This window comes from Danio rerio, chromosome 7 (genome assembly GCF_052040795.2).
Source record: "Danio rerio strain M-AB ecotype USA chromosome 7, GRCz13ab, whole genome shotgun sequence".
Taxonomy (NCBI): domain Eukaryota; kingdom Metazoa; phylum Chordata; class Actinopteri; order Cypriniformes; family Danionidae; genus Danio; species Danio rerio.
The window spans coordinates 4,765,471-4,791,014 of NC_141027.1; the positions used below are offsets into that span (position 1 = coordinate 4,765,471).

At 35.7% G+C, this 25,544-nt stretch overlaps 2 protein-coding genes across 7 annotated transcripts in view; both read right to left on the minus strand.

Annotated features, from left to right (window-relative positions):
- Window positions 1-25,544, minus strand: part of ltb4r2a (leukotriene B4 receptor 2a) — a 60,833-nt gene that overhangs the window by 22,382 nt on the left and 12,907 nt on the right. For 2 of the 6 annotated variants that reach the window (XR_015494521.1, XM_087258668.1), the window contains exon 2: window positions 16,681-16,705. The exons of the other annotated variants lie outside the window; for them this stretch is intronic. The gene's annotated coding sequence lies outside the window, so the exon portion shown is untranslated. The remainder of the gene's footprint in view (window positions 1-16,680; window positions 16,706-25,544) is intronic. 6 annotated transcript variants of the gene reach the window in all.
- Window positions 13,619-25,544, minus strand: part of si:cabz01074946.1 — a 199,179-nt gene continuing 187,253 nt past the window's right edge. The window contains exon 6 of the transcript XR_015495199.1: window positions 13,619-13,896. The gene's annotated coding sequence lies outside the window, so the exon portion shown is untranslated. The remainder of the gene's footprint in view (window positions 13,897-25,544) is intronic.

Consider the following 25,544-nt stretch of genomic DNA (forward strand, 5'->3'; position numbering starts at 1 on the left):
AAGGACTGTTTGATATGGATTTATTAATCATTCTTACTGTTCAGTGAACGCAAACTGCCGTAGTTTATTAAAGACGCAAACCTCTCACTGCACGACAGCTGCATCTTCAGCAGACCTCCTCATTCCTGCAGCACGAGGACTTTATGATTGTTTATGAGCGCCAAAAGTGGCGGATCTGTTCGGCGAAATATCTGACTGCGTGTCCCCGCATCCCAAAGGACTTTTTGGCGAAATATTTGGCGGCATATCAAACTACTGAAACGATATAACTAGAGAAATCTCCACTGTGCTACTGGGTAAGAGCGTATGGCAAGCCGTTTTAGCATTTAAACCTTGTTCTGACTATCCATAAATATATTTAGAGATATCTCTAATTATATTTTGACTTGTCATAATTATAATTCGACTAGTCAGAATGACAATTAGAGATATCTGCAATTACAATTGTACTAGTACGAAATCAGATTGGAGATATCTGCAAATATATTATGACTAGTCATATTCCTCCATTGACTTCCATTGAAAAATACTTGCAGATATCTCTAAATGAGTTTTGACTAGTCACAATTGTAATTAAAGATATCTCTAAATGAGTTTTGACTCGTCAAAAATCCAATTCAAGATATCTACAACTGTAATTCGACTATTAGTAAATTAATTAGAGATATCTTCAAATATATTTGTAAATATCTCTAAATATGATGAATTAAAGACATCTCCAAATGTATTATGACTAGTAAAAACTCAGAGATATCTTTAATTACAATTGTGACTAGTCAAAACTCCTTTAGAGATATCTGCAAGTATTTTTCAATGGAAGTCAATGGAGGAATATGACTAGTCATAATATATTTGCAGATATCTCCAATCTGATTTCGTACTGGTACAATTGTAATTGCAGATATCTCTAATTGTCATTCTGACTAGTCGAATTATAATTATGACTAGTCAAAATATAGTTAGAGATATCTCTAAATATATTTATGGAGTCAGAACAAAGATTTAAATGCTAAAAAGGCTTGACATAGAGAGCGCTTCTGAACAGCGCAGCAGCGATGACGTAAGCGTGCCGAGGCCCGATATGGTGTGAGCGCGGGCCGTCGGGGGAGACGGGAGGGAGGACAATCGTGCTTTGGCCCGGTTCGTGGCAACTGTACCTAGTGTGAGTACGGCCTAAATGATCTGCCCACCATTAAAGAGAGGCATTACCGAGGGACAGCGAGAAAGCCAGAGTCAGCAGAACGTAATGAACGAGTCGGGGTGAGGAGAATTTTGAATTTAATACGATAAGCAACTGGTAGCCAATGGAGGTTGTACAAGATTGGGGTTATGTGAGCAGAACGTTTGTTATAAGTGAGTATTCTAGCTGCAGAGTTTGAATATACTGTAATCTGGAGATGAGGCTGGCAGCAGACCAATGAAAAGAGCATTACAGTACTCGATGCATGAGGAGACAAATGCATTGATGACAGTCTCAGCATCCAATCTAGAAGCCTTTGCCTTTCATGTAAGCCACTTCTGATACCACATGATCAACTAGAAGGTTATTATTTGTCGTTCCTAAAACGTGGATAGGCGGCAAGACACAATTATAAATCCTATAAACCAAATCATTCAGCTCTAAGATTAATATGTCATTTAACGAAACCGATTTAGGCTATTAAAATTAATCTGTTCAAAATGATATTGTAAAAATGCCATCAACAGAAGCATAACAACAATTAATACCCACAGAGTTCCTGTTTGGTGTTTCTTAAGAGGTTCTTACAGAGTCATTAGAAAAATATGTCAGTCTATGGAGAAAATGAATTGGACACTTATTTTTAGATTGATTCTGTTCTCACATGAAAAAATACTATATATTGTGTTTCTGAACCATACTATAGTAAAGTTTATTATACTGTACATATTATAGTATTTACAACACTTTGTTAATGATTGCTACAGTGTAGTGTGGTATTAACAATAGTGAACTGATAAGCTGTAATAAACACTGTTGTATTCTTTTGTTTTTACTACAGTGCTGGGTAACTTGTTTATATTTCTATAGTTGTGAAACCGTATGCAGCTACAGAATTACCTCAACAGATTAATTTAAGTGCTTTACTATAGTTTACAAACACCATTCATCATTTTCTTTTCGGCTTAGTCACTTTATTTTTCCACAAATGCTGGACAACTTATCCAGCATTTGTTTTATGCAGCAGATGCCCTTCTAGCCGCAACCCATCACTGGGAAACCCATACACACTCATTCAAACGCATACATACACTATGGACAATTTAGCTTACCCAATTCACAAACCGGAGCACCCGGATGAAACCCATGCAAACGCAGGGAGAACATGCAAACTCCACACAGAAACGCAACCTTCTTGCTGTGATGCGACAGCACTTCCTACTGCGCCACTGCATCACTCTTAAAAACACTATATTATTCACTATACATGACTATTGACTTTTTTGATGTAAGTTTAACTTCCACATAACATGTTGGTGATGCTGATCATGGATCTTGTCATCCCACATTTATGGTTAAGTACAAAAGTAAAGTTCTTAAATGTATCCAAAACAGGCTCATTGTAGATCCGTTCCCCTTATGATATTGATATTGAAAAAATGATATTGGAAAAATGTCATCAACAGAAGCATAACAACAATTTATAACCAGTAACCCTAATCCTAACCCTACGTCACTGTCACTTTTACGGTAGCCTTGCTGCGTCTGTTTGGGGCTTTGTCTCAAAGATTCGCAATTTACAGAGTCAGTGCTCTTCAGGGTTTGGACTCTCAGCAGTGAATATTAAACCACACTGAACTGAACTCAACTTAAACTCTGAAAACTGAAGTGACACTGTTTCAAATGACTATAATATTCTATGTGAAGCTGCTTTGACACAATCTGCATTGTAAAAGCGCTATAGAAATCAAGGTGAATTGAATTGGATATTGCGCCCTCTGGTGAGAAGAGGACATGCGAGAGAAATTTGAGATCATTAAAATGCATGCACAGTGGCCTCTAGTGCAGTGTTTCTTAAACTTTTTTACCAAGTACCACCTTAGAAAAAAAATTGTCTCTTCACGTACCACCGTAATGACCGGTATTGAAATACAGTAGCGAAGTTGACCCAGTTAAGCAGCTAAAGCTCTGCACAGTTCAAAAACAAGGCATATTAATTACTATTATTATGAATATTTAATATTGTCTGCCACTTTAACCATTATAAATAGTTTAAACCCATTATAAATAATTTTTTGTACTCATTTGTATTATGTTTTTATTTTTATTTTACTAGTTTCTTTTATTCTTGTTTATGTAAAGTACTTTGAATTGCCACTGTGTATGAAATGTGCTATATAAATAAACTTGCCTCGCCTTGCCTTGCCATAAAAAGAACATTAACACTGTGATGTGCTTTTAATATAATAAAAATAATAAATAAAACAAAATAAAATAAATAATAATAAAACGTCAATGTTTAAATTAAAATGTGCTTTTAAAAGTCACAAAAAACAGCACTGTTCTTAAAAAGTAAAAAGAAAACTTCTGTACTTAAAGATAAAGTATTATCATAAAGTATCCTATTCATCAAAACCCTGAAATGCTGTTTGAACCTAGTAATAAAAAGAAATATAGGTTATAGTATATGTCAATATAAGTAGCATGTATATATGACTTATTTCGGTGTCTTTGAAATCTAAACATTATTGTGCATTTTAAATATTGGAATTGGATTTAAAAATTCAAATTCGAAAATTAGTTCTGCTTACTGTGGGTTAGAGTAGGCTTTGTGTGTCAGAAAAGCAAATGATTAAACTATACCTGTCTACATTGGGTTTATACGGCATACGCCTCCAACAACCATTACAAATAAGGGAAAGAGTAATAGCTTCAAATGATAGAATACATTAGACAATTGAAAATAAAAAGGTTAAGCCTATTAAAATCTATTTACTGATCACATCAGTGTTATCCTGCACGTTAATGAGTTAAAATTGTATTCGTTTTTTTCTTTAGTTATTCAGCGATTCCTCCGCACACCACTAGAAGGAAGTCTGCGTATCACCAGTGGCAAACGTACCACAGTTTGAGAACCACAGCTCTAGTAGATTCGCAAAAAGAAAAACAGAGCAGTCGTACCTCCGGTTATATAATTCAATGTCCCAAGAAAAATCAAACCTCGGTATGTATCTGCAATGAGACTGACTTGATTTTATCTGTTTTAATTCTACAGTTGCTACAGTATGGTAACACAAGAACTGCAGTAATATAAACAAATGACCCAATACTGTAGGTTTTTACAACTATAGGGTAAATTACACTACAATACACCAACAGTTTACTGTAGTAGAAACTAAAGTATACTTTAGTATACAGTTTATCAGTTCACTACAGTTAACGCTACACTAAACTTCAGCAATTATTAACAATGTGTTGTAAATATAACACACGTTATGTTTTCCCAGAGATGTGTTGCGGCTGGAAGGGAATCCGCTGCGTAAAAACTTGCTGGATAAGTTGACGGTTCATTCCGCTGTGGCGACCCCAGATTAATAAAGGAACTAAGCCGAAAAGAAAAAGAATGACCGACATGGGTTATATTTCAAAAACACTATGAATTACTACAGTATTGTAGCATGCTAGGAGAGTTTAAAGGACAGTTTTGTCCAGTTATACTTTGTTGTGTGATTATGTTGTGCAATGTGGTGCATTAGGGCATGCTTTTGGGGGTTGGGGTCCTTTGCTGATACTTTCCCTTTCTCTACTTTCTACTTCCTATCAGTTAAAGGTGACATTTGAACAGTTAAACGCTTCCTGGTGTTCTTTTGACTGTATTTTCCCACATGTACCCACTATAACATAACATACTTGACCACATTTGATATTTAATTATAATAGATCAAAAATGCATAAGAAACATGCTATCGGTTTTTAAATTTTTTTAAAAAGATTTAAAAAGGTAGTTCATGCTTTTATGACCTCTAGATTGGATGACTGTAATGCTGTGTTCGCTGGTTGTAATGTATCTGCTATTAATAAACATCAGTGCACAATGCATCTGCCAGAGTTCTTACCAGGTATAGAAAATATGATCATATCACCCCAATTTTAGCCTCCTTACACTGGCTGCCTGTTAAGTTCTGTATTGATTATATATAGCTTCTTACCTATAATCCTGGATGCTGGATATAGTTATTATCAGTGTTGGGCAAGCTACTTGAAAAATGTACCGGGCTAAGCTATTACCTTCTCTACTTTAAATGTAGCTTAGCTACACTAAAAGCTACATTTTGAAAAATGTAGCAAGCTAAGCTAAAAGCTACTTGGCAAAATTTGATGAGCTACATCCAAGCTATTTTTTATTTTATTTAAATTTCTAATAAAAAAAAAATAATTCCAAGTCAATCATATCTTAGTGATCAATAAAACTGTCATGCTACTGAGAAATGTAGTAGCAAAGCTAGTAGCATCAAAACCTGTAGCAATTATCCTGTCTATCTAACCAACTTTTTGTCTTGGTACAATTCAACCCAATCTGTAAGATCTCAAAACTTAGGGCTTTTGGTAGTGCCCATAATAGTAAAGTCAACTAAAGGAGGTTGAGCATTTTTATAAATGGCTCCACACCGCTCTTTAAGGTCTCAAAACTCACGGCTTCTGGTGTACCCATAATAGAAAAGTCCACTAAAGGAGGTCCATATATGGCTCCTAAAGTCTGGAATAGACTTCCTGATAATGTCTGAGGCTCAGACACACTTGTTCAGTTTGACACTAGATTAAAAGTGCATCTCTTTGATAAAGCATTCATCAGTGCATAACTTAAACTGTAAGACAGTTAAATTCAACTATTCAAATGCATTATTTCATGTTACACTAATATCTCTTGTGCAAATAAATTATGAACAGCAGCTGTGCTTATTCTTTTCTTTGTTCTTTATTTCCACATAAGGATTCCCATGTTTGAATTGAATATCAGTGTACATTATGTATAGATCAAGAACAAACTTGTCTGTTTGCGTTATGGAGATGTTTTCAGTATTATTCACTGATAACAAGGATGTGATTACAGTAAACGTCGACTTCAGCACAGGTCAGAGACTCAGCTCATCTCAGTGGCGGCTGACAGAGAAACCACTGGAAACCATCATTTCCCCAGAGCCACTTACTGTACATTAGTGAAGACATTAGCACACGGCAGATACTGACAGGCTCTTTGATGCATTACAAACACAGCGTTAACTGAAGTGATTACAGGAGTCACATGGCCACCGCCTCATTGTGCCAGATCTCCAAACTTAATCTGAGCTCAAAGCATCCGTTCAACAACAGCACCGCTGAAAAAACACAGACGGACAGAACAGATCCACTTTGTGTCCATTAAAGGAGACCACAGAGACAGATGCAGAACAAAAGAAGGAAAGGTCAAGAAAACTACTATAGAAAGTTTTAGACTCTAGATTTAGACCCTGTCCTGGACTTCTTTATGTAGTTTTGCTGTTTGTCCAGACAAAAAAAAAAAAACCCGCAATATCAGGTGACTGAAATCGAAACTTTCTGCAACCTCTGTCCATGGTGAAGATTTTCTGAACAACATTTAATATGAAACAGTATTTCTACTAAACTACTACTACTACATTCTGAAAACTAAAGTCTAAATACAATTCTGGAGATCGCAAATTATGTCAGTACTTGTAGCAATTATCTTGTTTATCAAACCAACATTCTGTCTCGCTACAATCCAACCCCCTCTTTAAGATCTCAAAACTCAGGGCTTCTGGTAGTACCCATAGTAGTAACGTCAACTAAAGGAGGCTGAGCATTTTTATATATGGCCGTTTTTTAGGATCTCAAAACGTTGGGCTTCTGGTAGAACCCAAAAAGGTAAAGTCAACTAAAGAAGGTTGAGCATTTTTTTATATGGCTCCAAGCCGCTCTTTAAGATCTCAAAACGTGGGGCTTCTGGTAGAACCCAAAAGAGTAAAGTCAACTAAAAGAGGTTGAGCATTTTTTTATATGGCTCCAATCCGCTCTTTAAGATCTCAAAACTCAGGGCTTCTGGTAGTACCCATAATAGTAACGTCAACTAAAGGAGGTTGAGCATTTTTATATATGGCCGCTCTTTAGGATCTCAAAACGTAGGGCTTCTGGTAGAACCCAAAATAGTAAAGTCAACTAAAGAAGGTTGAGCATTTTTATATATGGCTCCAAGCCGCTCTTTAAGATCTCAAAACGTAAGGCTTCTGGTAGTACCCATAAAAGTAAAGTCAACTAAAGGAGGTCAAAAACTACTAGAAAATTACAATAGAAGGTTGAGCGGACTAGGTCCTGTGCGCATAAACATGGGTATTTTCAAAACTGCACTTTTTTTCTATGTAGTTTTGCTGTTTGTCCACACAAAAACGCAGTAGCGGGTGACTGAAATTGAAACTTTCTGAAAACTCTGGCCATGGTGAAGATTTTCTAAACAACATTTAATATAAAACAGTAATTCTACTAAACTACTACACTGAAAATGTAATCCTATATAGATTTCTGGAGATTGCAAATTATGTCACTACTTGTAGCAATTATCTTGTTTATCAAACCAACATTCTGTCTCGCTACAATCCAACCCCCTCTTTAAGATCTCAAAACTCAGGGCTTCTGGTAGTACCCATAATAGTAACGTCTACTAAAGGAGGTTGAGCATTTTTATAAATAGCTCCAAGCCGCTCTTTAAGATCTCAAAACGTAGGGCTTCTGGTAGTACCCATAATAGTAAAGTCCACTAAAGGAGGTCAAAAACTACCAGAAAATTACTATAGAAGGTTGAGCGGACTGGGTCCTGTGCGCATAAACATGGGTATTTTCAAAATTGGACTTTTTTTCTGTGTAGTTTTGCTGTTTGTTCACACAGAAATGCAGTATTAGGTGACTGAAATTGAAACTTTCTGAAAACTCTGGCCATGGTAAAGATTTTCTGAACAACATTTATTATAAAACAGTGATTCTACTGAACCACTGCTACTACATTATGAAAGTGTAAGCCTATATACAATTCTGGAGATTGCAAATCTTGTCACTACTTGTAGCATTTATCCTGTTTATCTAACCAACCTTCTGTCTCGCTACAATCCAACCCCCTCTTTAAGATCTCAAAACTCAGGGCTTCTGGTAGTACCCATAATAGTAACGTCAACTAAATGAGGTTGAGCATTTTTATATATGCTCCAAGCCGCTTTTTAAGATCTCAAAACGTAAGGCTTCTGGTAGTACCCATAAAAGTAAAGTCCACTAAAGGAGGTCAAAAACTACTAGAAAATTACAATAGAAGGTTGAGCGGACTGGGTCCTGTGCGCATAAACATGGGTATTTTCAAAACTGCACTTTTTTTCTATGTAGTTTTGCTGTTTGTCCACACAAAAACAAAGTAGCGGGTGACTGAAATTGAAACTTTCTGAAAACTCTGGCCATGGTGAAGATTTTCTAAACAACATTTAATATAAAACAGTAATTCTACTAAACTACTACACTCTGAAAATGTAATCCTATATAGATTTCTGGAGATCGCAAATTATGTCAAAAACATGTAGCAATTATCTTGTTTATCTAACCAACATTCTGTCTTGCTACAATCCAACTCCCTCTTTAAGATCTCAAAACTCAGGGCTTCTGGTAGTACCCATAATAGTAAAGTCACCTAAAGGAGGTTGAGCATTTTTATATGTGGCTCCAAGCCGCTCTTTAAGATCTCGAAATGTAGGGCTTCTGGTAGTACCCATAATAGTAAAGTCCACTAAAGGAGGTCAAAAACTAATAAAAATTTACTATAGAAGGTTGAGCAAATTAGGCTCTGGCCGCATAAACATGGGTATTTTCTAAACTGCACTTTTTTTCTATGTAGTTGCTGTTTGTCCATGCAAAAACGCAGTATCAGGTGAATGAAATTGAAACTTTCTGATAACTCTGGCCATGGTGAAGATTTTCTGAACAACATTTAATATAAAACAGTATTTCTACTAAACTACTGCTACAAAATTCTAAAAAATGTAAGCCTATATACAATTCTGGAGATTGCAAATTATGTCACTACTTGTAGCAATTATCTTGTTCATCAAACTACCCTTCTGACTCACTAAAATCCAACCCCCTCTTTAAGATCTCAAAACTCAGGGCTTCTGGTAGTACCCATAATAGTAAAGTCAACTAAAGGAGGTTGAGCATTTTTATATATGGCTCCAAGCCGCTTTTTAGAATCTCAAAACGTATGGCTTCTGGTAGAACCCAAAATAGTAAAGTCAACTAAAGGAGGTTAAAAACTACTAGAAACTGACCATAGAAAGTTGAGCAAATTAGGCCCTATCCGCATAAACACGGGTATTTTCAAAACTGCACTTTCTTCTATGTAGTTTTGCTGTTTGTCCACACAAAAACACAGTATCAGGTGACTGAAAAGGAAACTTTCTGAAAACTCTGGCCATTAATATGAAGCAGTATTTCTACCAAACTACCACTACTACTACCAACATAGGCTCATCCTGAAAATGGAAGCCAATATACATTTCTGGAGATCGCAAATTATATAGCCAAAAGTATGTATGGCTGCATTTCATCTTTAAATCGAATGCTACAGGGTGGTATGACGCTGGGGTGGTATGATGCCATTACTTTTTGCCCTTACCCGGTTTTCCTGCTGTTACCAGTTTGTCCAGTAGCTCAACATGTACATGGGCAAACTTGAAACGCAGAGAGGAGTTGACCACGGCGATTGGATTCGAGTCTGGTGAAGATTACATCCAGAAAGTGGGTAAGAGAAAAACAGAAGCCAAAAAATAAAATAAACAAGTTAATCACTTGTGAGAATGTGGTAAAATCTGAAAATGTGGTATAAATCAGGCGAGGGCTTTTTTTTTTTTTTTGGATTGCTTTTGAAAACAGTCGGTTGGGTTGAGGGAAGTGGGTGGGCGGGTCAATCGGTGCTTTAGTAAACATTATTGGTTGGGTTTAGAGAAGGAGGAAGGTGGGTCAGTTGGTCAGTCAGTTGACATCGGCCTCAGGTATATTTACGCAAGAAGAGCAGGTGCGAATGGCACTCACGAGAGAAATTTGAAATGTCAAAAAGCGTACACAGCGGCCTCTGGTGCATTTGCAAAACAAAAATATTTAAAAAAAACCTACCTCCAGGGACATATTTGGCATTAGAGCTGAAGATCTTTGCCTGAACTCGATGGGTTCGGGCTTAATTTCTATAATTTTAGACAGGATTGGGCCGTACTTGGGTAAATGAACAGTCATGTGATGCATTTCGATTAGCGTGAGGAAGTATGTTACAAACATTTAAAATAAATTTGTAAATTGTATTTTATTAATGTTACCTCCACCCCAACCCTAGCCCTCACATTCACATCAAAATAATAGTTATCGCTGTACAATGTCACAAAAATGATGCTATATTGATGTCCCTATCCACAGCTGTATCCCTTCTAGACTTTACCTGTAAATAGGAATATAATTACAGATTTTTTTCCTAGTATTATTTTGCATGTATCGTTCTCTTCCATCAATACTTGAGCACTTAAACAAAAAAACATGTTTCTCTGAGCACTCTCTGATCAGTCCCTTTGTATAATCAGCACTTGTTGTGTGTATTGCCTCTTGTTGAATCTCCGAATGCCTCCTCATTTATAAGTCGCTTTGGACTAAAACATTTGCTAAATGACTAAGTGTAGAAGTAAAACTGTGCCAGCTCAAGTCTTTATTTCTGAAGTGTGCCAGTGTTTGCGTGAAGACTTGGTTTCGTCATCACTACAGGAAGTTTTGACAGGAAATGAGTTGTGAAAATTTATGCTGACTGAAGTTTTTTTCTCTCTTTTTGTACTAGAAGGGAAACCTCCACATTTAACAACCTTGAGTTGAATTTCTGACTGAAACATTTTAGTATTAATGATATTGTGTTGTGTTGTTTTGTGCTAATGCACGGTAACAAAGATCTAGCGACTTTAGTGGTATAGTTAAAAGGATAGTTTACACAAAAATGAAAATTTTCCCTTAAGTTTTTCAAAACCTTTATGAGTTTCTTCAGTTGAGCACAAAAGAAGATATTTTGAAGAATGCTAAAAACATGTAACCATTGACTTCAATACACAGTAAAAATGCTGGGTTCCACACAATCCCTTCGTGTTGTCCCAGCCAAATCGATGAAGTAAACTTAATGTTTTTTTTTTTGTTTTTGTTTTTTTACAACCCTAGCTCACTCTGAAAACATACCCGTATATACATATCTAGAGAGCACCAAATACGTCCCAGGAGGGTTTTTTTATTCTTATTTTTTTTGCAGTTTTTGCGATTTATACCAGAGGCCGCTGTGTACGCTTTTTCAGATCCTAAAGTGCACATAGTTTACACCTTTTTTTGTGATTTAATATTAATATTATGGTTCTTCTGAGTGTGCCAGTTTAGGTTCAGTTCAAAGCACAGTTCAGATGTTTTTATTATAATGTGTTATAAAGTACGGACGAGGCAGTGGCGCAGTAGGTAGTGCTGTCGCCTCACAGCAAGAAGGTCACTGGTTCAAACCTCGGCTCATTTGGTGTTTCTGTGTGGAGTTTGCTCTTTCTCCCTGCCTTTGCGTGGGTTTTCTCCGGGTGCTCCGGTTTCCCTTCACGGTCCAAAGACATGCGGTACAGGTGAATTGGATAGGCTAAATTGTCCGTAGTGTATGAGTGTGTGTGTGGATGTTTCCCAGAGATGGGTTGCGACTGGAAAGGCATAAAAACTTGCTGGATAAGTTGGCAGATCATTCCGCTGTGGCGACCCCGGATTAATAAAGGGACTAAGCCGACAAGAAAATGAATGAATGTGTTAAAAAGTGCCATGTTGGGGGCGTGTACACAGCTGGCTGTTTTAGGGGTGGGTTGCTACACTTGAAAATTTGTTTCAAATTCCCACCCAACATAACAAGGGGGCGGAGCCAAGAGCTTCCCTGCTCTGTGTTTGGCAACAGACTGGCAGACAAAGAGAAGCAACATGAGTGAGAGGATCAGCATTCAGCTTAGCATCAATTATTGGATTAGACCATTAGCATCTTGCTCAAAAATGACCAAAGTATAACTAGTGAAAGTCCATGCTCACCGTCGATACCCTCAGTCACTATTCCTTATATTAGTACACTAATATAGTCCAACTCAAGGACTGAATGAAAATGTGAGCACTCAATACACAGGAAAGTATACTGTTTTGTTTGTGCTTTGCTGATTGATGAATCATTCAGATGAATTAAAATGTCAAATTCTTTAGTCAGACCCTGTGATAGTTATTTTAGCGAGCTGTCTATTAGTAATGAAACAAAGTATTTTGACTTCTGTCATCTGTTGTTCACTTTGTAATATATTTTCAGCGCCAATTTTTATCTTCATTGCCGTTATTTCATGTCTAATTCTGTAAATTCATGTCAAACACTACTTTGAGATATTGTTCACCGCTAAAGAATGTTGAATAAACTTGGTGGATAAAATGATTTTTGTGCTGATATCAGAGCAGTTTAAACAGAGCGGTCAATTTTGACCGGGAACACTAAAGTAAGGGGCAGGATGTGAACACGACACGAGGGTTAAACCACACACACCAACTGGGAATTTGCAAATTTGGGGGTTTGAGACCCCTAATTAAAGCTTAATTTCCCTAAAGGATAGTAGGTTGTTCTGTAGACAATCCAAAAAATTATAATTTCTCATGGGGATAGTAATGTTGACATTCATTCATTTTCTTTTCAGCTTAGTCCCTTTATTAATTTGGGGTCGCCACAGTGGAATGAACCGCCAACTTATCTAGCATATGTTTTACACAGCGGATGCCCTTCCAGCCACAACCCATAACTGGGAAAGTAATGTTGACATTTAAAGAGCCCCTATTATACATGATATAGGGTCATATTTTGGTTGTAAGGGTCTCCAAAAACAGTCTAATATGCATGATAGGTCAGAAAAATACTTTCGTGGTCTTATAATCTGCATTTATTTTTACCTAATTATCCCAGCGACTCCCATATGAATCGTTCAGTGCTTCATTTGTTCCCAAACTCCTCCTTAGCGCGAAGCTAATCTGCGCTGATTGGACTGATGACAGCCTGTTGCGATTGGTCGATACTGACAGCCTTCACCGCGAGACAGAGTGAAATGCCCAGCAGCTAATCAACAATATAGAAGTAGTCACAGTGCAAACACACTCAGGGCTCGTCCATGGTTGTCTAGAGAGGCAGAATAGAGAGGGCGGCGTCTGCGACACCTCCCTCAACACCCACGTCCTAAGTTATATCCACACCTAGGGCGGCGAAATAGAGAGGGCGGCGTCCACGACACTAACCTCACCACCCGTGTCCTCAGTTATATCTGTGCCTAGGGCGGCAGAATAGAGAGGGCGGCGTCCACGACACCTCCTTCACGACCCGCGTCATCAGTTGTGTCAGCTTACGATGGCCATAGCAACGACAAACGGTAGTGGAACGCCAGCTCACAAACGCATTTAACGTTAAATCCCTAAACAAAGTTCAAAAAAATAATTAAAAAAAAAAATAAACCCTCCACTGACTCTTTACACACTTCATCTTTGGGTAGAGTTTGTGTGTGTGCCTTTATTTCTGTGTTAGTGGGCGGGCCGCAGGTTTCAAATCTTCCGGGTTTGCCCGCACAACTAGTGGGGCTTGTGTTTCGTAGCCGCGTCATCACGAAGCAAATAATGACTCGTTATCAAGACGACTCGTTCTTTTATAGATGAATCAACAGTTTTAAACACTGTACACTTACAGATTTAAGCCTTTGCTGGATATTTCACTTCACTTAGAGCTGTGTTACACACTACATGGAAGGTCATTCTCAAAAACCCATAATAGGGGCTCTTTAAAATGAAAAAAGAAATTACTTTCTGTAGAAGAAAAAAATATTAAAATACATATTGTTAAAATATCCTTGCTCCTATAAACATTATTTTAATGTTTAAATGTTTGAAAGAGAATTAAAAAATGTACAAAATTACTAATAAAATTTACTTCCATCGTAAACAATACAAATATACATTTGACCACCCCTATAAAGGGTCATACCATTATGAAAGCATAACCGCAGGCTGTGGTCTAAGTGAGAAAATATTTAGTCGCTTGCCTGAAAACAGCAGATCTAGAGCTCTGATAAGACACTGTAAGTCTTCACACGACACTTATCTTCAAAATAGATGTTGTTATTTATCTATTCAGACTAAAGGTTAAATAAATTACTTTGTATTTCAACAGATTATTATTAAGTTAACACATCATACAGATTTTAGGAGAATATTACATAAACTGTGGACCCTAACTAGTAAGTTATACTAGAACTAGAACTTTACTAGAGCTAAGAAATAAAGCTTTACTAGAAAATGATAATAAAATATGTTTCCAAATCTCTTTGTGTAACATTGTTAGTAATCGTAAGGTCATCAAAGTTATGAAACAGCTCAAAAAGGGAGTTGTGGGAAACATATGATGACCAACAGAAGTGACACAACTGGAAAGTCTCTTATATTTGACCTTCTTAGTCACCAAATATAAATCGAACCAGTACATTTGGAACATTTGGAAACTCATGCTTAAAATACTGGTCAAAGGTTTGGGGTCAGTAGGATTTTAAAAAATAAGCTTCTCCTGCTCACCAAGGCTGCATTTATTTCATCAACAATACAGTTCACATTGTAAAATTGTAAAATGTTACTACTCTATAAAACAACTGTTCAAAAATAGTGTATAATTATTCCAGTCATTTTAAAGATCAACTTTCAGCTTCAATACTCCAGTCTTCAGAATCACATGATCCTTCAGTAATCACTTATGTGAATGGTATTCATAAAAAAGCAATAATGACTGGAGTAATAATTTCATTTAAAATGACACACAATAAGAAAGCAGTTATATAAAATTGTAATAAATATTTGACAATTTAACAATTTTATTTTACATTAAATAAATGCCGCTTTGATGAACGGAATAATTTTCTTTAAAAAAAAAAACATGAAACTGACTCCAAAATTTTAGTGTGTATATATTTATATATGCTTTATACATACATATGACTTTTTTCAGAAAAATAAAATTTGTAAAAAAATCTAATTATATATAGTAATCACGAATAATAAAATCCAAAAAAGTTTGTTTCGACATAATATACAAGCTTGTGATGTGTAGATGTGTATAAATATTGTGTATAAGCACACAAATGCGTGCATGTATTTGAAAAAAAAATTCTTATTTATATTTTGATATAAAATATATTATACAAATTATATTTAAAATTAATCTATAGTTTTGTTTCTATCATATACTTTAAATAAAGAAAATAAAAATTATATATATATATATATATATATATATATATATATATATATATATATATATATATATATATATATATATATTGAAGTCACAATTATTTACCCTCTTGTAAATAATAGAGCGAGGAATTTTACACAGTATTTCCTCTAACCTTTAAAAAAAAATAAAGTCTTATTTGTTTTATTATGGCTAGAAGAAGATCAGTTTTAAATGTTTTTAAACCATTTTAAGCAAGCAATATTAAGCAATATTTGTTTTGGATTGTCTACAGAACAAATCACTTTTATACAATGACTGTTACCCTAACCTTAACCTAATTACCTCAGAAAAGCCTTTAAATTTCACTATAAGCTGAATACTAGTATCCTGAAAAATATAGTCAAATATTATGTGCTGTCATCATAGCAAAGATAAAAGAAAATAGTTAATCGAAATGATTATGATTAGAAATGTGTTAAACTAAAATCTTTAATTTTCATTTAAAAGAGAAAATTTTACTATATGTGTTTGTGTGTGTGTGTGTGTGTGTGTGTGTGTGTGTGTGTGTGTGTGTGTGTTTGTGTGTGTGTGTTTGTGTGTGTGTGTGTGTGTGTGTGTGTGTGTGTGTGTGTGTGTGTGTGTGTGTGTGTGTGTGTGTTTGTGTGTGTGTGTTTGTGTGTGTGTGTGTGTGTGTGTGTGTGTGTGTTTGTGTGTAAATCAGAAATGAGTTATTAAAACTATCATGATTAAAAAGGTGTTGAAAAAAACATCTGCTCTCCGTTAAACAGAAATTGAGGGAAAAAATAAACAGGGGGGCTAATAATTCTGACTTCAACTGTAGATACTAATATATACTTCATTTCACAGTTTAGATTATATATAAAACCTTATTAATGTCTGCAGGGCAAAGGTCTTAAAGATGGTGAGACACAAATCCAGGTGATTCTAAAGCTGTGAGAGCATCTATAGTGGATTTTCTCACAGTCTGCCTGTTTTCTGCATTAGACCACATCAAGCTCTTCACCTGTCGCTCTATGCCTGCTTTATACCCACTTCAAATGATCAAACTGGAGCACATAAACACATTATTAAGCCGTGGTTTTGTTTGCCTTGTGAATGGATGCTTGTGTCAGCAGACTTCACTTCCTCCTGACCTTTACATGAGGAGTTTGTCTGAGGGGTGTTTGGATTGAATCATCCTCCGAAAAGGAACCGTCTAGTCAAACTATTAATGCTTTACGCAGTTTTGCGGTCAAAGCAGACGATAAAAGAGATTATTATCAAGGTAAGTTGAGGAGTACAGAGATTTTCATCATCAAAGCCACAGTTCACCCACAAATAAAGGCTGTCATCTGTTACTCACTCTCGGGTTTCTTCCAGGCTTTCCTCTGTTAAATACACAAAAGAGAAATTGTTAAAGAACAGATCATGTTGTGTTTTAAAGTGTGTGTTAATATTTTGTCTCCTTTATTAGGTGTAAATGCATATGAGGTTGATAACATTGTCTTCAATTAAAACTCAATTTTGTTTTGATGATTTCAACATGATTTATTTGATTCAGTTTGGGGTTTGTGGTCTGTAAGTGTATCGTCAGACAGTGTACTGTATGTTTTGAGGAATATGAACTATGTTTTCATACTTTTGACAATGTTTGTAAAGTAGACATCAAACTCTAGTGTAGTATGGGCAGTTTGGTGGTATTTTATCTATAGCCTCTAAAAACTGTCCATGTGTGGATTGCTGTAGCGAAGTAAAGCTTTACAATTGTTGTCGCAAATAAATAAAGAACTGTTGCACAGTAATGGTTTTCAAAAATCAGCCACCATATATGGGAACTAGCTTTTTTCCCCCAAATGATATATAGTTTGTTATGATTGCTTTATATTTATATTATAAACACGATTGTGCACTCGAACTGTTGTATAAACGCAATATCACACTCGTAGCAGTGAGAAATGGCTGTATATCAGCACTGGTGGGACGCTAAGGCACTCGGCACAACATACGCCTCCCACCAGTGCTGATATACGGCCATATCTCACTGCTACTCGTGTGATATTGCTCATATACATTGTGTTTTCGTGTTTTTGTTGTTTCAGTTCTCTTTGTATGGGATCCCATTTTGTGTACTACTTGCATATTCTAATACAAAATAATAATAATGAAAAATAATAAAATAAAAACTAAGAAAAAAAAGAGAGAAATAAACAAACAAACAAAACACATTGTTAAAATAATGATTTGCTTTTATCTACATGGGATGTGCATCTGTCCGCTGTGGTCCTCAAATGTTAAATTCAATTATTTATTTATTTTTTGTTTTGATGATTTCAATATGATTTATTTGATTCAGTTTGGGGTTTGTGGTCTGTAAGTGTATCGTCAGACAGTGTACTGTATGTTTTGAGGAATATGAACTATGTTTTTCATACTTTTGACAATGTTTGTAAAGTAGACATCAAACTCTAATGTAGTATGGGCAGTTTGGTGGTATTTTATCTATAGCCTCTAAAAACTGTCCATGTGTGGATTGCTGTAGCGAAGTAATGCTTTACAATTGTTGTCGCAAATAAACAAAGAACTGTTGCACAGTAATAGTTCTCAAAAATCAGTCACCATATATGGGAACTAGCTTTTTTCCCCAAATGATATATAATATATATATAATAATAATGAAAAATAATAGAAAAACAAACAAACAAACAAACAAAAAACATTGTTTAAAATAATGATTAGCTTTTATCTATATGGGATGTGCATCTGTCCATCGATCTTCAAATGCTCAACACTCAAATTTGCTACATCACAAACCTAATCATGCAATTTATTGTGTGCATTAAATTGCAGTTTAAGTTAGTATATAAATAATCTTGGAGATCCACACAATAGTGTCTGGATGCAGCCTTTATGATGCAAGCTGAGATTGCATCATTTTGCGATGCAATGTCAGACACAATGCACTCATTGGAGTGAGTGACGTCACTGTGATGGGTAAGGTTAAGAGTGGGGTTAGGTGAGCGCATTAAAACGCATTGGATGCAGCTCAGATAGCACTGCACCAGGTCTGCGTCCAGACCCCTCTCGATCCGCAACTCTACATAATGTGTAGGTGTTGATTATCTTACACACCTCAAATGATGGGTATAACAGTAATATTTTTTTATGGGTACCTGCGCATATTGGTGTTCAAGGAAAGGAAATTGCAGATAAGGAAGCAAAACAAGCTGTTAAAAATAATGACATCAGTCTTAATGTAAGCATGAGAGTGAAATCAAGAGTATTCTTGAGAAAAGAATGAAGGAAAGGTGGCACAAACAATGGGATAATGAGAAAAAGGGCCAGTGGTTTCACAGAATTCAAAAGAAAGTGGGAGAAATGATTTCCCAGAGATAAATTGCGGCTGGAAGAGCATCCGCTGCGGAGAAAACACGCAGGATAAGTTGGCGGTTCATTCCGCTGTGGCGACCTCGGATTAATAAAGGGACTAAGCCAACAAAAAAAAGAATGAATGAATGAATGAATGAATGAGTAGGAGAAATGAGAAGTGTAGGGAAAAACATGTGAGAGGAGATAAAATGGGTAAACATGGTACAGGACAATGTGAGTTTTGTGGACAAGAAGAGATGGTAGAACATGTTATATTACACTGCATGAAGTTTGAACATGAAAGGAGAGAACTTAGTAAGAATTTAGAAGAGATAAGAGTTCAATTCAAATTAGACGACATTTTACAAAATAACTCCAGAAATAAATGTTTTACCTTTTTATTGCAGTATCTTAAAAATACTCACTTATGGGAGAGGATTTAATAAAAGAAAGCGGGAGGTGAGGGGTTGGGGGTAGGTCATAATGATCCACACTCCATACCAGTTGGTGGCGGAAATACACCATTTTACCGCCAATAAATTGAAAAAGAAGAAATCTGAAACTCCGGCTGTTTCTCAATTCCAAGAACGCAGAGAACGGACTTAAGTTCTTGTGGAGAGCGATCTTGCCAGGTGTCCTCGGGAGAACGAACTCAGGAGAGCGCGAAGGCAGAAAACGCATCCTTTGAGAAATGAGATGCTGCATTCTTCCTGATGGTCACATGACCTTCACGCAGTTTAAATGGAAATTATTTAAACATTACAGCCTTCATACAACTATTCATTGTTTTTCCCTTTTTCAAAATATATACTGTGCATGAAAACATTATAAATATACTCTGCACAATATAAATAAGACTGAATTTAATACAAATTTCAGCAAACAAACACCCTTAATGTGTTAATTCCTTTATAAAGATATCCATGCTAATGTTTACTTTCACCGTTTCATTTAGGGAAACGCCTGAGGTAAATAAATGACGTCTCTGAACTTTAATAATAAATCTAAATAAAATGCTGCGCTTCCCACCTCCAGTCGCAATGACTTCTGGTACTTCCAGAGCGAGTTTGTTGCTCAAGCTCGTTGCACGAGAACACAAGGACGCAAGACCGGTGAGGATCGCATATTGAGAAACAGCCAAGATATGCACAATCCACACTCCAGATCAGTAGGTGGCGGTAATGCACCTTTTCGCTGGTTTGCAAAACTGCCATAAAACACTAGTAGAAGAAGAAGAAGAATCTGACACACCTGATTCAGATCATCTGCTAAGTAGCACAGAGCCAAAGAACTGGACTGAGATGACTTGATAAGGAAAATGACTGAAAACATTTGCTTTATTGCTGTTTCTTTCTCTTTTTTTACTTTTACTTTTACTAGCTGCTTTTATTGTGTTTGAAACTGCAGCTTGGATTACAATCATGGATTTCCATTGAGTTCAACAGCAGAAAGAAAATCATGCGTGTTTGAACCAACATGCGGGTGAGTGAGAATTAATCTGTTTCTCAGTGGAATGTTGTATGTTTTAGGAGACACTTTTTCACATTTGTAGGAAAAGCTCAAAACGTAAACTCACAGAGATTTATATGTTCACATTATATAGAAACTTCTGTTTATATTTAAAAAAAAAAACTACTAACCACAGAGTTATGGGAGCAGAGAAATATCAAGTCTGTAAACATGTTTTTTTTTTTATATATTTTGAATTGGGAATATAAATGTGCGCTATGGATGTGACCAAAACAAGTGTGCAAGTCTTACTGTGTACAGCATACTTTGCAGAAATTCAGTATATATAATATACTGCATAACCCAAAATTAATAATGCTATCAAGTAGGGATGTAACAATATTGTAAATACCGTCATACCGCAATAGCAAATTCTTTCAATATTACCATGGTTGTGACTCAATAAAATCATAGGTCTTTTGGTGAAAAGTTTGCTCAGGCGAATGAAGCGAACGGGAGGTAGCGGAAACTACAGTTTTCATCAGCCTATTATCCATTGCGGTCTGTTGTCGCTACAGATCCAGTAATGCAGAAATGGAGTGTGTTGCTAGTAGCGTCAAAGAAAAAGAGCTAAAAATGGTCGAATCTAAAGCGGGTTTTAAATCAGATGTGTGGAAGCATTTTAGTTTCTCTCTGAAAAGAAACAAGAAAGAAGAAAAGGTGACAGAAAAAAGGGCATGCAGGCACTGCCAGACTGTGCTAAAATACAAGTCGGGGAATACGACTAACATGATGGGGATTCTTGTAGTCAAGGGGACAGCAGAACACAGGACACTGCTCAGATTGATGGAGACATCGACTTGTACCACCAAGAGACCTCTATCTCACTCATGGCTTGTCCTTTTACATGGTTTAATATTTTTTGTTATTAAAATTGAATAATTTAAGTTCCTGTTTGAAAGTTTACGGATAGATAATTTGTATGTTATATATATATATATATATATATATATATATATATATATATATATATATATATATATATATATATGTTATATCTTCAATAGTTTTGTTTTTCCTTTAAATGATTCAATAAATACCGTACCGTGCCATTCATACCGAGGTATTACCGTATGGTGAAATTTTGATACCGTTATATCCCTACTATCAAGAGAATAAAAGTCATCTCTTTATAGAATAAACATGAGAGATTTGATTTGATTTGACGTTTTTGCATTTATAAGGAAAAAGCTTGGTTATGGATGTGACAGATGTGAAACTGGCACTTGTGTGACTTTGATCAATTAAATATAATTGTGTAAAACATTAACAGACATGTTTGAGTTTTTTGCAGTACTGTACAATACAAGCCTACCCAAAAAAATAAATAAATAAATTAACTTTAAAAGGTTTTCGCTGGTTTGGTAAAAACATATTTTTTTTTTCATGGCAAGGTGGACATTTGCATGTAATTGCTCAATGGGCTCATTTTAACCCATTAATAAGTGTGGAAGTGCATTGGGATTTTAAACATTGTGGAACATGTACCAGCTGGTAGACTTGACTGAAGTGAATATTCCTTAAAGAGTGGGACGGGGGCTCAGTGGTTGGCACTGTGGCCTCAGAGCAAGAAGGTTGCTGGTTCGAGCCTCAGCTGGGTCAGTTGGCATTTCTGTGTGGAGTTTGCATGTTCTCCCCGTGTTAGCGTGGGTTTCCTCCGGGTGCTCCGGTTTCCCCCACAATCCAAACACATGCACTATAGGGATATTGAATTATTTAAATTGGCTGTAGTGTGTAAATGTGATTGTGTGGGTGTTTCCCAGTGCTGGGTTGCAGCTGAAAAGGCATCTACTGCGTAAAACATATACTAGAATAGTTGGTAGTTCATTATGCTTTGGCAACCTTTGATAAAAAAGGGACTAAGCCAAAGTAAAATGAATGGAATGAATGAATGATTGAATGAATGAAATATTCTTTATGATCGCAAAGTCTGTCTGTCTAGTAAATAATTTAGCGGTTTACACTAGTGAACACGAACTAATTAACTCCAGTTTTGCTGCAGGCCAAACGGGCTACTGTTTTTATGTACAAGCTCCTTCCTTCTCTTTCTACTCTACTCTGCTTTATTGGCATGACTGTCGAATATAACACAATGTTGCTAAAGCAATAACAATAAGTGTATTTTACATCATTTACTATGATGTACAATGCAAATATATTTTGGAAATTATTAAACATAGTACAAGCTAAAACCTAATTAAAAAGTACAAATTACATTGTTTTTTTTCTGTTCTGGTTTTAGGTTTTAATTGATTAAAAGACATCATCTAAAGGAGCAGGGTTTTCTTGCATGCTCAACCGTAACCTAAATGTTAAAACTAAATGTTGGTGGAGATGAGGTTTGTGAAATGACAATAAAAACAAATAGGACATGGGTGCAATAGCCCAGTGGTTAGTGCACTGACACATGGTGTAGCAGCGCTCTGGCGCTCATTGCATTGGTTAACTGACACATGGCGCTCATTGCATTGGTTAACTGACACATGCTGCTCATTGCATTGGTTAACTGACACATGCTGCTCATTGCATTGGTTAACTGACACATGCTGTAGCAGCGCTCTGGGCCTCCTGAGTTTAAATCCCAGCTTGTGGATCTTTCCTGAACCCCCCCAGCCCCCCCCCCCCCCCCCCCCCCATAATAAAATGGGAATGGTTGGTGATATTAACTTTCGTTATTAAAACTAATGTTTGTGGCACAGTAGTATAAGTGAGGAGTCTTGTAAATAACTCATGAAAGAATTGTTTTTTCTTGTGAAATTCCTAATAAGTTTATTAAGGAGTATCCATATAAATAAATCAAGATCAATAAGTGTCATTTTGAATGCTTGTTTACATCTCTCTTTGTGTCAAAATGCACAATATAATTCTAAAATGTGTGATATTTGTACATTTTTTGGAAAATTGTATGAATAAAGTTGTGATGAAATGGTTAATTAAAAAAGTAAATACGGTTAAAATAGGAAATGAAGAAATGTATATTATGTGCACTGTTCCATCCAGTTCAGTTGTGAGATTTAAGACTTAAAATTTGCATATTACAGATTTAAAGTGATAGTTAATACAAAAATGAATAAATAAAATTAAAAAAATGAAGATTTCTAAACATAATATTTTCAAAAATAACTAATATCTTTTTTCTTTGCGTTGTTGACTACATTTTGCAAGATCCTAGTATTCGGATTAAAGTGCAATTTAAAGGGTTAATTTGGTTAAATAGCCTAGATATTGTATAAAAGGTAGTCAAAAATAGTTTCTTAAGGAGGCTAATAATACTGACCGCTGCAGATTTAATTTAATTTTTTATTCCATAGTGAAATAAATTAGACTTTCTCCAGGAAAGAGGAAGTACTGCAAAAAAATGTCCTTGCTTTGTTTAAACATCTCTGGGAAATATTTGTAAAATAATTTTCCCTGGAGGGTGAATAACTGTCTTCATCTATGTTAGCGTTGAGTTTCACATGAAAAATGACACGAGTACGAATTACCGTAACAAGTTTTTCCACACAAAAAAACCTGCTTCCTGATAGCGAGACCAGACATGAGCGTACTGTAAACCTGTAACGATTCTTTCCCAAACTCCACAACCAAACTCAGACAAAACTGGCATGAAAGCAGAGAAAGGCAGGATGATAACAGGATTTGTTGAGGGCAAAATCAACACGCTGAGACTGACTTTCTGAGATTTCCATTTCAATGTGTCCAGTATTTGGACATTATTCAGTGTTTGTCTAAGAGATTCAGCACAGTCTGAGACATACAGCTCAAACAGACCTGAAAATCCTCACACACCCACTGATAAACGCACACAGAGACACACTCACTCACACACCCACTAATAAACACACACGCACACCCTTTCTGAATACACAATCCAGCACGGAGCGCTTGACTACACCTGTAAACGCTCTAAAATCAAATCACAGCTCTCCTTCAATGTACACACACAGTAAAAAAACGCAGGGTTCCACACGATTTATTTATGTAGGGGCAACATGAAGGATTTTAGGTAACTTTAAGTTACGTTTTTACAAATTAAATGGATTAAGCATGAATTAATTAAGTTGTCAGTTGTGTTGTTTTGGCTCATTTTAAATAAGTAGTTTGAACAAACAGCAAACGTTTTTTTTTTTTTTTTTTTTTGAGTGCACGTGGCTTTTGGATTTGTGTAAAACTGCAAATTTGATGATTTGGTAACACTTTAGAATAATGGTCCATTAGGTAATGCATTTATTAACATTAAATAAGTATGAATGGTCTTGTAAATCAGAATCAGATGTATTGCTAAGTGTGCTTCACACACACAAGGAACTTGTTTTGGCTGCACAAGCTTCCAGTGTACATAAAGTGACAAGTGACAGCACAAAATAAATATGAAAAAAAAGATGATAAACATTAAACAGAGATGCAGTTAGTAGATGTTGAGTTGTATGTACAGATTTGTTATAAACATACAGGTTATACGGTGCTGTGTACAAATGCGAATGGAGAAAGTATTGCATTGTATATTGATATACGGTGCTGTGTGCAAGTGTGTATTGCACACGTTTATTCCACAGAAGGGGAATATTTAACTGTTCATGAGGTAGATGGCCTGAAAGAAACTTTTCCTGTGTCTGGCTGTTTTTGTGCTTGGTGCACTGAAGCGCCGAGCAGACGGTAACAGTACGAAAAGGTAGTTAAAACATTTATTAATCACAGTTCAACTCTAACTAATGCATTACAATAGTTGATGCACTCGGAGTTAACATGAACTACACTGTAAAAAGTGGAAACTTTAACTATTCATTAGTTTCCACTTCATTTATTATGGTTTCAGTTATAATATTCTTTTATGTAGTTTAAGTCATTTATTTATGTTGATCCAATGGGGATTTTTTTTTTTTTTCTTTAAATTAAATAACATTATCAAGATTAATAAATAGTGTGTATATGTATATATATATATATTAGGGATGTGCGGAGCAGCCGGTATTTGTATTTGTATTTGTTGAGGGGGGAAAAGTATTTGTATTTGTATTTGTATTCGAGTAAAATTCAAAATGGCGCAAAAATATATATTTTTTCTATTACACTTCTAATTTACATTATAGTGAAAGTATTGTTTAATTATACCCATTATATAAATTATAGACATGCAATATTGGTTGTTGTTTTTGAACATGTGACAAGAAATGTCATTGAAAAGAAAATAACATAGAAGCCATTATCTCATCCATGGTTAAACCAACAACTAATAAAATACCATTGTGAATATTATGAACCCCACCACCACCGTTCTTGTTGAAGGACACTGAATAGACAGAATAAAAACAAATATTATTTCAAAAAACTGTTCTTCTGAAAGAACTTTTT